The following is a 15,484-nucleotide window of genomic DNA, read 5'->3' as shown; positions in this document are numbered from 1 at the left end:
GCATGCGATGAAACTACAGTGTAGTAAATTTAAAACAAATCGGAGAAAATTTTTCTTCACCCAACGTGTAATTAAACTCTGGAATTCGTTGCCGGAGAAAGTGGTGAAGGCGGTTAGCTTAGCAGAGTTTAAAAAGGGGTTGGACGGTTTCCTAAAGGACAAGTCCATAAACCGCTACTAAACGGACTTGGAAAACTCCAAAATCCCAGGAATAATATGTATAGAATGTTTGTACGTTTGGGAAGCTTGCCAGGTGTCCTTGGCCTGGATTGGCCGCTGTCGTGGACAGGATGCTGGGCTCGATGGACCCTTGGTCTTTTCCCAGTATGGCATTACTTATGTACTTATGTACTTTGATTTGTACCTGTGCTCTTCAGGGCACAGACCGTATAAGTCTGCCCAGCACTATCCTCACCTCCTAACCACCAGCCCTGCCTCCCAACCACCGGCTCTGGCACAGACCGTACAAGTCTGTCCAGCACTATCCCTGCCTCCCAACCACCAGTCCCGTTGCCCACCACCGGCTCTGGCACAGACCGTATAAGTCTGCCCAGCACTATCCCTGCCTCCCAACCACCAGCCCCGCCTCCCGATCTTGACTAAGCTCCTGAGGATCCATTCCTTCGGCACAGGATTCCTTTATGCTTATCCCACGCATGTTTGAATTCCGTTACCGTTTTCATTTCCACCACCTCCCGCGGGAGGGCATTCCAAGCATCCACCACTCTCTCCGTGAAAAAATACTTCCTGACATTTTTCTTGAGTCTGCCCCCCTTCAATCTCATTTCATGTCCTCTCGTTCTATCACCTTCCCATCTCCGGAAAAGGTTCGTTTGCGGATTAATACCTTTCAAATATTTGAATGTCTGTATCATATCACCCCTGTTTCTCCTTTCCACCAGAGTATACATGTTTAGTTCAGCAAGTCTCTCCTCATAGGTCTTGTAACGCAAATCCCATACCATTCTCGTAGCTTTTCTTTGCACCGCTTCAATTCTTTTTACATCCTTAACAAGATACGGCCTCCAAAACTGAACACAATACTCCAGGTGGGGCCTCACCAACGACTTATACAGGGGCATCAACACCCCCTTTCTTCTGCTGGTCACACCTCTCTCTATACAGCCTAACAACCTTCTAGCTACGGCCACCGCTTTGTCACACTGTTTTGTCTCCTTCAAATCCTCAGATACTATCACCCCAAGAGCCCTCTCTCCGCCCATACCTATCAGACTCTCCCCGCCTAACACATACATCTCCCTTGGATTTCTACTCCCTAAGTGCATCACTTTGCATTTCTTCGCATTGAATTTTAATTGCCATACGTTAGACCATTCTTCTAGCTTCTTCAGATCTTTTTTCATGTTTTCCACTCCCTCCGGGGTGTCCACTCTGTTGGAAATCTTGGTGTCATCCGCAAAAAGGCAAACTTTACCTTGTAACCCTTCGGCAATGTCACTCACAAATATATTGAACAGAATTGGCCCCAGCACCGATCCCTGAGGCACTCCACTACTCACCTTTCCTTCCTCCGAGCGAATTCCATTCACCACCACCCTCTGGCGTCTGTCCATCAACCAGTTTCTAATCCAGTTCACCACTTCAGGTCCTATCTTCAGCCCCTCCAGTTTATTTAAGAGCCTCCTGTGGGGAAACGTGTCAAAAGCTTTGCTGAAATCTAAGTAGATTACGTCCATAGCTCGTCCCTGATTCAATTCTCCTGTCACCCAGTCAAAGAAATCAATGAGATTTGTTTGGCACGATTTCCCTTTCGTAAAACCATGTTGTCTCGGATCTTGCAACTTATTGGCTTCCAGGAAATTCACTATCCTTTCCTTCAGCATCGCTTCCATTACTTTTCCAATAACCGAAGTGAGGCTTACCGGCCTGTAGTTTCCAGCTTCTTCCCTATCACCACTTTTGTGAAGAGGGACCACCTCCGCCGTTCTCCAATCCCTCGGAACCTTTCCCATCTGCAAGGATATATTAAACAAATCTTTAAGAGGACCCGCCAAAACCTCACTGAGCTCCCTCAATATCCTGGGGTGGATCCCGTCCGGTCCCATGGCTTTGTCCACCTTTAGCTTTTCAAGTTGTTGATACACACTTTCTTCTGTGAACGGTGCTCTATCCACTTCATTCTCAATTGTATTATTTCCAGTCCATCGCGGTCCTTCTCCAGGATTTTCCTCTGTGATAACAGAACAAAAGTATCTATTTAGCAAATTTGCTTTTTCTTCATCATTTTCCACATAGCGATTCGCAGTATCTTTTAGTCTCACAATTCCCTTTTTAGTCATTCTCCTTTCACTAATATACCTGAAGAAATTTTTGTCACCCCTCCTTACATTTCTAGCCATTTGTTCTTCCGCTTGCGCTTTTGCCAGTCATATCTCTCTCTTGGATTCTTTCATTTTCATCCGGTATTCCTCCATATGTTCCTTTTCTTGAGTTTTTCTGTATTTCTGGAACGCCAACTCTTTATTCTTTATTTTCTCAACCACTTGCTTGGAGAACCATATCGGTTTCCTTTTTCTCTTGCTTTTATTTACTTTCCTTACATAAAGGTTTGTGGCCCTATTTATAGCTTGTTTCAGCCTGGACCACTGTCCTTCCACTTCTCGTATTTCCTCCCAGCCCATCATCTCCTTCCTCAGGTATTCCCCCATTTTACTAAAGTCAGCATGCTTGAAATCCAGGACTTTGATTTTTGAGTGGCCGCTCTCCACTTTAGCTGTTATATCAAACCAAACCGTTTGATGGTCACTGCTGCCCAGGTGGGCACCCACTCGGATATTTGACACGCTATCCCCATTTGTGAGCACCAGATCCAGTGTCGCTCCCTCCCTCGTGGGTTCCATCACCATTTGTCTGAGCAAAACACTTTGGAAAGCATCCACGATCCCTCTACTTCTTTCCGATTCTGCAGACGGAACCTTTAATCTACATCCGGCAGATTGAAATCTCCCAGCAACAGCACCTCTCTCTTGCTTCCCAACTTTTGAATATCTGCGATCGGGTCTTTATCTAATTCCTCCAATTGTGTCAGAGGTCTGTAGACAACACCCAAGTGGACAGACGTTCTATCCTCTCTTTTTAAGGTGATCCATATCGCTGCTTCCTTTCCCCAGGTCCCTGTCATTTCAGTTGCAGTGATATCATTCCTCACAAACAGTATTGTCTCCTTCAATACAATTAAAATATTTAAACAAAACATAGCCAAATATTCCTCAGGTGAGCTTCTAACACTGGAGAATTAATCTTAGAACTCTCTAGGTTCTTTAGTTTGAACAACAAGGCATGAGCACAATAAAAAGCATTAAACATTTCTTAGCTAATTGCTTCAACATGAATGTGCTGAGCAGAGTACACGCCACCATTCCACAGTAACCTTCCCTCTGGTTCTCAACTTATAACAGGGGTTACGCTTCTCTTCCAGAACCTCATTTTAGAACCACAAAATTTTTTCCCCCATTCGGGCACTTCCCTAGCCCACCATTTCTTAGTGATTCTATTATCCTACTTACCATGGCTGAACCCCACCCTTCAAGGACTCTATAAACTCCTGCTGGCATTTCCCTGCCTAAAAACACTTTCCCATGTCAGCTTCTTCTGTAACATTCTAGGGATTAGCTTCTTCTTCTAAGCCCTCTTCCCTCTTTCTGTGCAGTGAGAATACTTTTCTCTAAACATACTTGGTTCCAAACCTTTTTCAGGCTGTACCTTCCTTCCCACTGCCTTTGCTTATGTACTCTTTCATAGGGATTAGCTTCTCCTTTAAATCCTCCTCCCACTATGCAAACAGAGCACTAGAAAAAAGACAATGCACTTGCCAACTTTTCCTGGCTTTCTGCAAATATCTGCTTCTTGAGACCAGCTTCTTCTTCAAATCTCCCCCTTCAACATGAGGGCTGTTCTACATCTCATGGGGCTCCCTTTTTTCCTTCTCTATGCCTATTCCCTTCTTGTGACTGTCGGCAGATTGAACGGACTCTGATATATTGAATGGTGGTTCTGATGCAGCATTGGCAAAACGATGGCCACCGTTGACCATGGTCATTGAATAACCTGAAATAATCAGAGAGAAGAACGGCAATTTAACAGCTCAAGCTAAGTGAACATTTAAACTTTTGAAACAAGTTTGAGTAAGCTGTTTACCATAATGCAGGAGGTTTTTTTTGCCTATGATGAAGCAGTCCCAGCTCCTTTAACACAGAGGTGTATGGAAAAGAGCTTTTTGAGGCTTTTTCCTCCTTGTGTATAATCTACTTTCCTCCTATATAGGGTTTGCTTACTATTTACTGAGTTTTCCTCATATTTGATTTGGTATTGCCCTTAGTGGAATCTCATCCTCTAATTATATTTAATGTATGTTTAAAAGACAAAGTCACAAGCGTGAAAATATCAGCATTATACAATTTTACAATGTATGCCCAAAAATAAGGGGCTCAAAACATTTAATGAGTCATGAAAAATAATAAACCAAACAAAAATGCTGGGTACATGAGTTTGCAGAAATGTACCAAAATCCATGAGAATATTGAATAAAACCGGGTCATTAATTGAACAGATTGGTCAAATATACACCAATATATAGTTAGTTAAAAATAATAGATACTTAAAACCATTGATTGGGCCATGATACAAAAATGACCTTTACAAAGAAAACCAGTACACAGGAATTACATTGTGTGAACCAGGTCATTAATATAATGATTACCAAAAAGGGAGAAATACCGATAATATATGTGCCTTAATATATACGAAAATAATTGACCTGAGATGAAGGCATATGTATTCATAGAGAGCTTGTGTAAAGCTTAATCTGAATGAACTGTGGATAACCAGAGTTACAAGAATGCTGCATCGAAGGGGAAATATGAAAAAATAGTTATGAAGAGAAATAGGATCCTCTCACAATTAAACAGAGAAGGTAATGAGCATGTGTTGATTGTGCAACGGTGAAATACAATGTGAAATTAGTGAATTAACAGAACAAGGCAATTCACAAAGCAGTGTGTTGGAGTGTGGAAAGAAGGTGCAATTAAAGTCATTGCAGAATGGAAATGCAGTATCAAAACGGACAAAAACAGAGTGAACAGTGTAAGTAAAAGAGTGACAAATGTGGGACATTTGAGTAATTACCTGGGTTGAGAGTTTCAAGAACGGGTCATGTCTTCCATCCTGCAAAATACCAGGAAGGATAGCAGTGCTCTGCACTGGTGGAGTGCAATTTATATTGCAGTGTTGTTCCAGGACTGGCACCAAAAAACAAGGGGAGGAGCCTGCACATGCATGCACCACTGTGTTTCCTTGGCATCTAGTTACTGAGAGAAAGTAAAAACGTCACACACTGGAGAAAAATGTAGTATTGCACAGTGGAAAAAAGTGTGTAAACCCTTGTGTCTTGTAAAGCAATACTGTGCAAACACATTATTGGTTGGATATAATAAAATGATAAAACAACAAGAATACAAGTGTGGGCTATTTATACAAACATGGTGATGTATGTATATGGATTTGTAAAGACATACATTGAACTGGAACAAAAAAGTCTGTTTAAAAAATCCAAAAGTGGCTAATGTGAAATATTAACCTTTACATACATTAGGAATACACAATTAAAATGTCCAAAGACACACATCTGTTTACTTGAACTGTTGTCATCATTGTATGGTAAAAGCATATATTATAAAGAACATGGTTGGATGAGTATTGTAAGTTAAAAAAGCTGAAAGAGGTTATCTTACGAGGACATCCATTAATCTGAAAACTTATGACAAAATCTATGAAAGGCACCAGAGGAAAATAATGTGAAATATAGACCTATAAATACGAAGAAGATAAACAACTAAAATGCACATCTGTTACATGAAATAGTGTCTTCATTGTGTTATTAAAGCATATCTACTGTTGAAATACCTGCATGGATGAGTGTAATAGGTTTAATCTAAAAATACTGTGGATAAGCAATAAAATGACACCATCAAAATAAATAATGGAACAAAAAAGGGGGGAGGAGGGCTATCTATTGTTTCAAACATACATGAATGAGGATGGTAGGAATAATTTGACACTGAGAATAAACAGAGGACAGGGAGTGCTATCTGGGACTGCTGCCCTAGGATTAGAGAAAATGTAAGTAAAATATTAAAGAAATGGTCTGTAGTCTATATCTGTCTTTAAACCTGAGGGAGCCAGCATTTGTAGTTTGAAAATGAGTCTTTGTTCTTCCCAGAGAAGCATCTGATCAGTAGTTTTTCTTTGTCAGTTGCCTTTAAAAACTTTGAAAACAAAGGGTCTTGTTTACTAAGGCGCGTTAGTGTTTTTGCTTTCATTTAGTGTGGGCGCTAACCATGTAGGTGCCTATAGGGATATTATAGGCATGTACATGGTTAACACTCGTACAGGTTAATGTGCATTAAAGATGATAACACACCTATAACGTGGTTTAGTAAACAGGGCCTAAAGTATTTTAGGTCAACAGTATGGCCGGCCAAGCTTCAATGGGTCACCAATGGCATAGATTCAATATGCCTATTGAGACTGCTCCAGTGTTCCATTATGCATGTTTTGATTAATTTCTTGGTTTTCCCGATGTAGGGAGGGAGGCATGGACATTGGATGATATAGATGACATTAGATGTGTTACAATTGGTCTCTCTTGTGTTATTGGAAGTGCCTACCCTCCTACCCTACTCCTTTTTTGGTTACCTCTAAGTGGTATGTGTAACAGGTTTGTGGAAGTGTATGAAGAGTTGGTTATGGATATGTTGGTATACATGTGAGGATGTGTATAATTGAGTGTGCATATGAAAATATTTAAGGACAAACTTTCAGAAATATTTATAAGAAGATTAACAATGTTTTCACTTTCAGTTATGAAAAGTAGACCTTCAAACTAGTAAAAGCTAGCTTAATTCCATTGCCAGTGTTTTATGCCCCAGTCAGGTTCTTTACAGCCTTTTTCCCTTGAAAAGACTATCTGTCACTCTTTTAAATCATTTTGAGGTTTCAGGATCAGGGTACCCTGTGAAAAATCATTATTGGGTTCACTAAGACAATTTCCAAATGGAATGGTGTGTCCTTTGCATCCTACAGTTTGCTTATCCTGTATACTCACACCATTCAAAGAGGAAACACAGCCAAAGAGGTATCTGATGTTTTCCTTCCTAAAACCACGGGCTATTTGCTTCAGTTGGTTGTATATTCACAATGTTAGGTTTAAGGTTTATCACGTAGCTGTATAATTTTACTAAGAATGTTGTTTTATCAATCTGAAAAAATGTCAAATTCTCCAGAAAACATCTATTATACTTATTTTGCATGCCCATCATTCTGATCACATTATACATTTACTAAAAAAATCATTACTGGTTATCTGTCGAACAAAGGAGTGGAGGAGTGGCCTAATGGTTAGTGTAGCAGGTTGCAGACCTGAAGACCTGGGCTCAATTCCCACTGCTGCCTGATGGTCGTCTGTGGGTTGAAATCCTGGGGAACCATGTTCAATTCCCTCTGCAGCTCTAAGTGACCCTGGGCAAGTCACTTAACCCTCTATTGCCCCAAGTCTAACTGTAGTACAATGCACTATTTATACTGTGAGCGTGCTAGGGACATACCCAGTACCTGTAAAATAAAACTGTAAACCACTTAGGTCTAAGCAGTGTATAAATACACGAATGAATGTATTTATAAAGTCACAATACTCACCTTTAAAGCTGTCAGATATGGTACCCCAGAAAACCTATTCAACCTAACGATTCATTATTGTCCAAGCCAAGTTCTCTACTCCATTAACGACCACCGTCTTGTTTTTCCAAACCCAAATCAGCACATCTGGAATCTACTAGACATGGATGGGTATAATCGAATGTGAACGCCTATCTCCATGGGCGTCTATGTCCGAAAATGGGTACGTGAAGCGGCGGGACAGACCGTATTATCGAAAAAATGGCGTTTGTTTTTTTTAGCGATAATGGAAACTAAAAAGCTCAAAAACATCCTAATCCAAGCCATTTGGTCATGGGAGGGGCCTGGATTTGTAGTACACTGGCCCTCCTGATATGCCAGGACACCAACTGGGCACCCTAGAGGTCAGTGCGGTGGACTTCAGACAAAGCTCCCACATGCATAGCTCCCTTACCACGGGTGCTGAGCACCCCACCCCCCTCCCCCAAAACTCACTACCCACAAATGTACAACACTACCATAGCTCTTAGGGGTGAAGGGGGCACCTACATGTGGGTACAGTGGGTTTTGGAGACCTCCCATTTACCAGCACAAGTGTTACAGGTAGGGGGATGGGCCTGGGTCCACCTGGCTGAAGTGCACTGCGGTACCCACTAAAAGTGCTCCAGGGACCTGCATACACGCAGGCCTCTAGGACTTGTTGCTGCTATATAACATTGGCACACCAGTTGACACCTGAAGACTAATCTCTCTGAAAATGTCCTTTATTGGAATAAGCAAGCTTACTCACAGTTAACTGCAGATCAGAGGTTGTGCCCCACTGGCAACGAGTCTCCCTGGTACTGAGATGAGCAGTAGGTCAGAGCTGGCAGAATGGTGTACAATGTCCTCTTTCAGCCACATTCAAGTTAGAACTAAGTTCTGTAACGTGGCTAACATGTGAAAGGGATCTAAAACTGGCTTACAAAAATGGCCTCTACCTCATGGACTACCGGAAACAAAACATGGCACAATCCGACCCCGTAAGTAGGGGGAAAAGCACCATGGGAGTGGAGCCTACCAACTACCAACATTGTGAGCATTTGCCACAAGTTAGTGGAATCACGGAGCCCAATACCCTATACCCACATAACAGAAAAGGTGTCATACTCACCTGAGAGCCACATCAGAACCAGGGAAAGGCTGTCACAGGATAGAACACATTCTGCTGTCATGGGGGTGGGTATGGCATTGGAGGCTGGCATAGAGGCTGGAAAAAAGTTTTTAAAGTGTTTTTTTTTTGGTGGGAGGGGGTTAGTGACCACTGGGGGAGTCCAGGGAGGTCATCCTCAATTCCCTCCAATGGTCATCTGGGCAGTTGGGGCACTTTTTTTGGACTTGTTCATGAAAAAAAGGGGTCCAAAAAAAGTGACCCAAAATCGCGGTAAAAATGCCTTTTTTTCGATTATCAGCTAAAGACACCCATCTCTGCTCGGCCAATAACCACGCCCCAGTTCGGCCTTCACCACACCTCTGACACGCCCCCGTCAACTTTACCCATTTCCACGACAGATTGCAGTTGGAAACGCCCAAAATTGGCTTTCGATTATACCGATTTGGGTGCCCACGGGAGAAAGACGCCCATCTCCCGATTTGGGTTGCAATATACGCGTTTTTCTCTTTCGATTATAAGCAGGATAGTGTGCAGTAAGTTAGTGCTAACATGTTTTAATGTAACCTCTTGATTCATCCATGTTAAAACATCTTAATATGTAAAAACAAATGATTTAAACTACTCTGTGAACTGAACTGACAAAACGTGCAAAAATGGGGGGGGGGGGGGGGGGGGGTTGAAAATGACCCATAGTTTTCTGCGAACATTCCTAGTTCCACTTCTCTTATGAACATGGAACAGTATACGAAGTTTTCCTGAAATCCAAGTATATCCAGTGCTGATATAAACTCTTTCTGGCAAAATCATGCTGCCCATTCAAGATGCTTTATTATTCTGTCTACAGAACTATAACCATTAATTTCCCCTCATCCAAAGTTAGATAAATCTGTAATTTTCTCCTTCCATCCCTACTTTTATAAAAAGAAAATACATCCACCCTTCTGCATTCCCATAGAACCTCTCCCATCTCCAAAATTCTAATAAACAGGTCCTTCCTCAGATCCACTGGAGCCTTTGTGATCTCACTGAATATCCTAGGTCATATCCCATATAGCCAGGCTGCACAATTTCGTTTTGTTTAGTTATAGTACATTTTAGCATCTGCTGTACACTTAGCATGCAATGAATAACACATGCTAATCAGAAATAATGAATTATAACATAAAATAATATGTTATTTCATATTATGTGCACTAAAATAAAATAGCAAGCACTGTACAAAAGAGAACTAAAAAAAGAAAAACCCAAAAGTAAATATTATTTCCCCCCTACTATAATAACCTCAAGCTTTGCTAACTGTAAATTCTTCTAGGTTCTTTTGATAACTTCTTTCCATCACACTGAAAATGTACCCTTCCTAATAATCAGTGGTAGTGTGTGTGTCATCTCTGCTTGTCTCTCTTCACACGTTTCTCCTTTGTTCTCTTGATCTTAAAATTCCTTCTCTGGACTATAGGCTAGAAAAGCCAAAGAATGCAGATAATTTTATAGTCTCTAAAATCCTTTAAAGACACTGTGCAACTCATCATTAGGTATATTATGTTTTCTGTAATCCATACAACTGTGGTCGATGTTTCCTGATCCCCATCTGTTCAATGTTCCAGATGTAGAAAATCTCAAGGACAAGAAATACAAAGTGCGTATAGTATTTTTAGGCCTATACAGTATGATGATTAAATTGTAAACCACAGGAGACTTCCTGCTGGTATATCAGCTGGGCATCATTCAAAGTAAATAATATGGATGGATCAATGGATATTTCATCATTGCAAACCCAGCTGCAAGATAATATAATGTACTGCATTTCTTTTTATCCTCTATTTCAAATGTTTGATAGTCACAGAGAGCAGCTGTGACTCTTTGGTATAATGTTAATGTTTCTTACATCCTGCAAAAAAAATTGGAAATATGTTAGTTACAAGAGGAAATGCAAAAGTGACATTGTAAGACTCAAAGGGGAAAGGAAGAAATATGTAGGGGCTGATGAGTTTAAAAAACAAACAGAGGGAAATATTCAGCTGGTGGCGGTGAGCAATTTTTTAGTCACTGCCAGTATATTTATGCTCAGATATTCAAGGCCAGATTATGTCAGGTCACCGAAATTAAATATCTGGATATGTATGGCCAGCTGGCACTTATCTAGTTCACCCCCTAACCAGATAAGTAAAACCGAACAAAGATAAGACTGTTTTATGTGGTCTGATTTGTCCAGTTACCCTTTCCAGTTAAGTGCTGAATATCAGTACTTAACTACGTAAGTGCCAACTCCTCCCTGATTCCACCTCCGGACTGCCCACAACATAGCTAAATTTCAGCTTAGGTGGTTAGAGGGGATATTCAGCAGCACCATACGGTTAACTTCCTCTGAATATCTGTGGATGGTAAGTGGCCATTCTTACATCTTATCCCCAATAACTGGAAGATCCCCTCCAAAGTCTGTGATAGAAAATTGGTGCCCCTGTCAGCACCTCCCATGGGATCCTTACACAGCAGAAAATTTCTAGCAACTCATGTCCTATCCCCAGAGCTGTAGTCTTCCTCATGGGAATGGCCCATGGATTCCGGGTTGCATAGTCTATCACTACCAATATGAACCAGTATCCCCTTTTTGTTCAGTCCAGTGGTCTCACAATGTCCACCCCCACCCTATCAAGGGGCTGTTCCATAATTGGTAAGGGTACAAGGGGTGCTCTCTCTGGCAGCTTCTGGGATACTTTCTGGCACCCTACACAGGAATGACAGAACTCTCTTACCTCCTTATGAATGCCAGGCCAAAAGAACTGGGCCAGTAGCTGGTCCACTGTTCCTCCCTCGGCTAAATGTCTTGCAAGGGGATGAGAATGTCCTAATGTCAATAGGGTCTTCCTTAAAACTTCAGGCACCATTACCTACCTCTGTTTCCTTCGCTGGGGTCCTTCGGTTATTCTATACAACAAGTTATTAATTCTCCGATAAGCAGGATACTGGTCTCTCTCTTCTGTCTGGGGGCCTTCTGTCTTATCCCAATACCTCTATAATGTGGGGTCCTTCCTTTACTTTGGACCAGGTGGTTAGGGGGGTGAACCAGATATGTGCCGGCCATCCATACATATTCAGATATTTAATGTTGGTGACCTGACATAATCCACCCTTGAATATCTGATCGTAAAGCTGGTAGTGGAACCTTTTCATGACCTCCTCCCCAACTACCTCCACCTGGTCCAAGGGAGACAACCCCTTCTACTTCTCTGCCCTCTTCTGAGACCAGGATTTCCAAGACTTTCCTGGCTCACCTATATCTCCAGGTCCCGCAAAGGGAAAGAGGTCCCCTAACCTTGGAATACAGTTAGATTCAACACCCCAAATCCAAGCAACCTTCAAGAGCTGCTTCTACTATTTGCAACAGCTATGCTGCCACTCTCCTTACATCGAGAAGGTAAATCTTATCCCAATTGCACATGCCATGATAACATCAAGACTGGATTACTGCAATGCACTATACAATGGTCTGACTACAAAGGGTCTGCAACAGTTCCAGTTGATTCAGAATGCAGCAGCCAGACTCATAGAAGGTCGCAAGCGACATGACCATATCACACCATTTTTGCAAAAACTTCATTGGCTACCAGTACAATCCAGGGCTAAATTTAAAACTCTATGTCTGATCTTCAAGGCCCTGAAAAAATAGGATGATTCTCCACACACCGCCAAGGACACTAAGGTCCTCCCAAGGACTTTCACTAATCACACCCTCTCCAAAAGACATTACACGATGTGATACCCGCAAGCGAGCCTTCTCTGGAGTAGCCCCCATACTCTGGAATGCACTGTTTTCCATTGAGAGAATGCACATCCTGTCTCAGTATTGAAGGAAATTAGAAAAGTTCTGGTAGTTCTGATGTTTGACCTTATCATCTCTGCGTTGTGCTTTATTATTATGTTCTCTATGGTAATTTGTAATCCTTCTTGATATCAGATACAAGAAAGAGACAAACTCAGAAATACAGTGTATCTTCTCAAGTTCAATTTATAAATCCTATAGTATATACATATGTGCAGCTCCTGTCTACACCCATCCCTTCTAGATGAAACATCCAAATGTTGTGCCTGTAGCACTTGTGCAACAAGTGATCTTCCTCTGGACCAGACCTCTTCCAAAGGAGTACCTCTCTGGGCTACCACCTTTGTCTCTGAGCAGGCTCTTTCTTGTTCCTGCTCCCAGGGTGGGATCCCCTACTTTCCACCTAAAGCACTCCTCCACTCCGTGGTTAATACTTTATTGGCAGAAACCTCCTTTTTGGTCAGTCTTGATTTGTTGAACCCATCCAGGATATCCCCCTCTTCACAAGGGTCCCAATGGGGGTAGAGGCAACCAAAGAACTTGTGCTATCCTCAACAATAAAATTTATTACCTCTAAACTCCTCCTGTCATTCAACAACCAGAAACATTTCCCTCAGCACTTCCCCACAAACACTTCTTTTGGGGCTGGGCTTCACACTCCCCATTATCAACCACTTTCCCTCTGCCCAGTGACTCCAGGAAGGGGTTGCCATCACTTAGTAATTCTGTTCATAATGGGGGATTACACAAATAGAACCCCTAGCGCGTGTAAATGACAAGGGAGCTTGACCTGGATATATCTTGTGTGGAATAAGGCCATAGCAAGTTCACAGATGTTTATTCCCCATTTCAGAAAGGGACTACTACTACTACTTATCATTTCTATAGCGCTACTAGACATACGCAGCGCTGTACTAAAATCTATGTCTTGAAGACTGACATCAGGAGTTACACCTGCTACCAAGCATGTTCAGGATTTGGGAAACAGACGCTATTGAGCAGTACTGAACTGGAAGGATTAAGGGGAGTTATCTCCTTAATCCCCCAGTGGCTTCTCTCTCTCCAAATGCCAGTATAATACCTGGTTATGTTTCCAAGGTCACAAAGATAAAAGGTTATGTACCAGCTTTGAAACCATTGATTTTTAAAAATATGTTTATTTTTCTAAAATGGGAGATTTTGCTGCATGCATCTGCTGCATAAACATCCATTTCTCCTGTATTTTAGATCAGGCTTCATGTCAGCAGATTCTCTTCTAAAATACTGGTGAAATTTGAAATGCTCTGACCTGCACATCTCAATTCCTGCTTCTATGACCTACCTAAAATGGGGCTGCACATGTCATATCTAAAGAAATTACACCCCAGTTTAGAAAGTTTGTTAAAAAAATAGTTATGCTCTTCGCCACTGACCCAACTACCGAGCATATTAAGGATTTTCTTCATCAGCTCATACCCCTAACCTGATAGAGACCTAATCAGTGCCATTGAACATGCCTTTCTAAACTGAAGAAATTTTGACTGCTATCAAAACATTAAAATTTCTGAAAGCTCATACCTTGGACCAGATGGTAACATTTAGAGGGGCATAATCGAACGGAAACGCCTATCTCCATGGGCGTTTATCTCCGAGAACGGGTCCATGAAGGGGCGGGCCGAACCGAATTTTCGAAAAAAATGGACGTTTTTGAGCTGGGCGTTTGTTTTTTTTAGAGATAATGGAAACTAAAAATGCCCAGCTCAAAAATGTCCTAATCTGAGCCATTTGGTCGTGGGAGGGGCCAGGATTCGTAGTACACTGGCCCCCCTGATATGCCAGGACACCAACTGGGCACCCTAGGTCAGTGCGGTGGACTTCAGATAAAGCTCCCACATGCATAGCTCCCTTACCACGGGTGCTGAGCTCCCAACCCCCTCCCCCAAAACCCACTACCCACAAATGTACAACACTACCATAGCTCTTAGGGGTGAAGGGGCACCTACATATGGGTACAGTGGGTTTTGGAGGCCTCCCATTTACCAGCACAAGTGTTACAGGTAGGGGGGGATGGGCCTGGAGCCACCTGCCTGAAGTGCACTGCGGGACCCACTAAAAGTGCTCCAGGGACCTGCATACACGCAGGCCTCTAGGAGTGGTTGCTGCTATATAACATTGGCACACCAGTTGACACCTGAAGACTAATCTCTCCGAAAACGTCCTTTATTGGAATAACCGCCTTTACTCACAGTTAACTGCAGATCAGAGGTTGTGCCCCACTGGCAACGAGTCTCCCTGGTACTGAGATGAGCAGTAGGTCAGAGCTGGCAGAATGCTGTACAATGCCCTCTTTCAGCCACATTCAAGGGAAGAACTAAGTTGTCTAACGTGGCTAACACAGGAAAGGGAACTAAAACTGTCTTACAAAAATGGCCACTACCGCATGGACTACAACAGGAAACACAACAGGGCACACTCTGACCCAGTAGGCAGGGGGAAAAGCACCATGGGAGAAGAGCCTACCAACTACCAACATCGTGAAACTGTAACAAAAGCTAATGAAATCACGGAGCGCAATACCCTACACCAACCACAATGCAATGCTGATGTGACTCTGTAGTGCACCAGAGAGCCACATCTGACCCAGGGAAAGGCTGGGTACGGCATTTGAGGCTGGCATAGAGGCTGGAAAAAGTTTGTAAAGTGGGGGGTTTTTTGGTGGGAGGGGGTTAGTGACCACTGGGGGAGTCCGGGGAGGTCATCCCCGATTCCCTCCAGTGGTCATCTGGGCAGTTGGAGCACTTTTTTGGGACTTGTTCGTGAAAAAAAAGGGTCCAAAAAAG

Source organism: Microcaecilia unicolor, chromosome 3 (genome assembly GCF_901765095.1).
Source record: "Microcaecilia unicolor chromosome 3, aMicUni1.1, whole genome shotgun sequence".
Lineage (NCBI taxonomy): Eukaryota > Metazoa > Chordata > Amphibia > Gymnophiona > Siphonopidae > Microcaecilia > Microcaecilia unicolor.
This window is presented reverse-complemented; position numbering follows the sequence as displayed.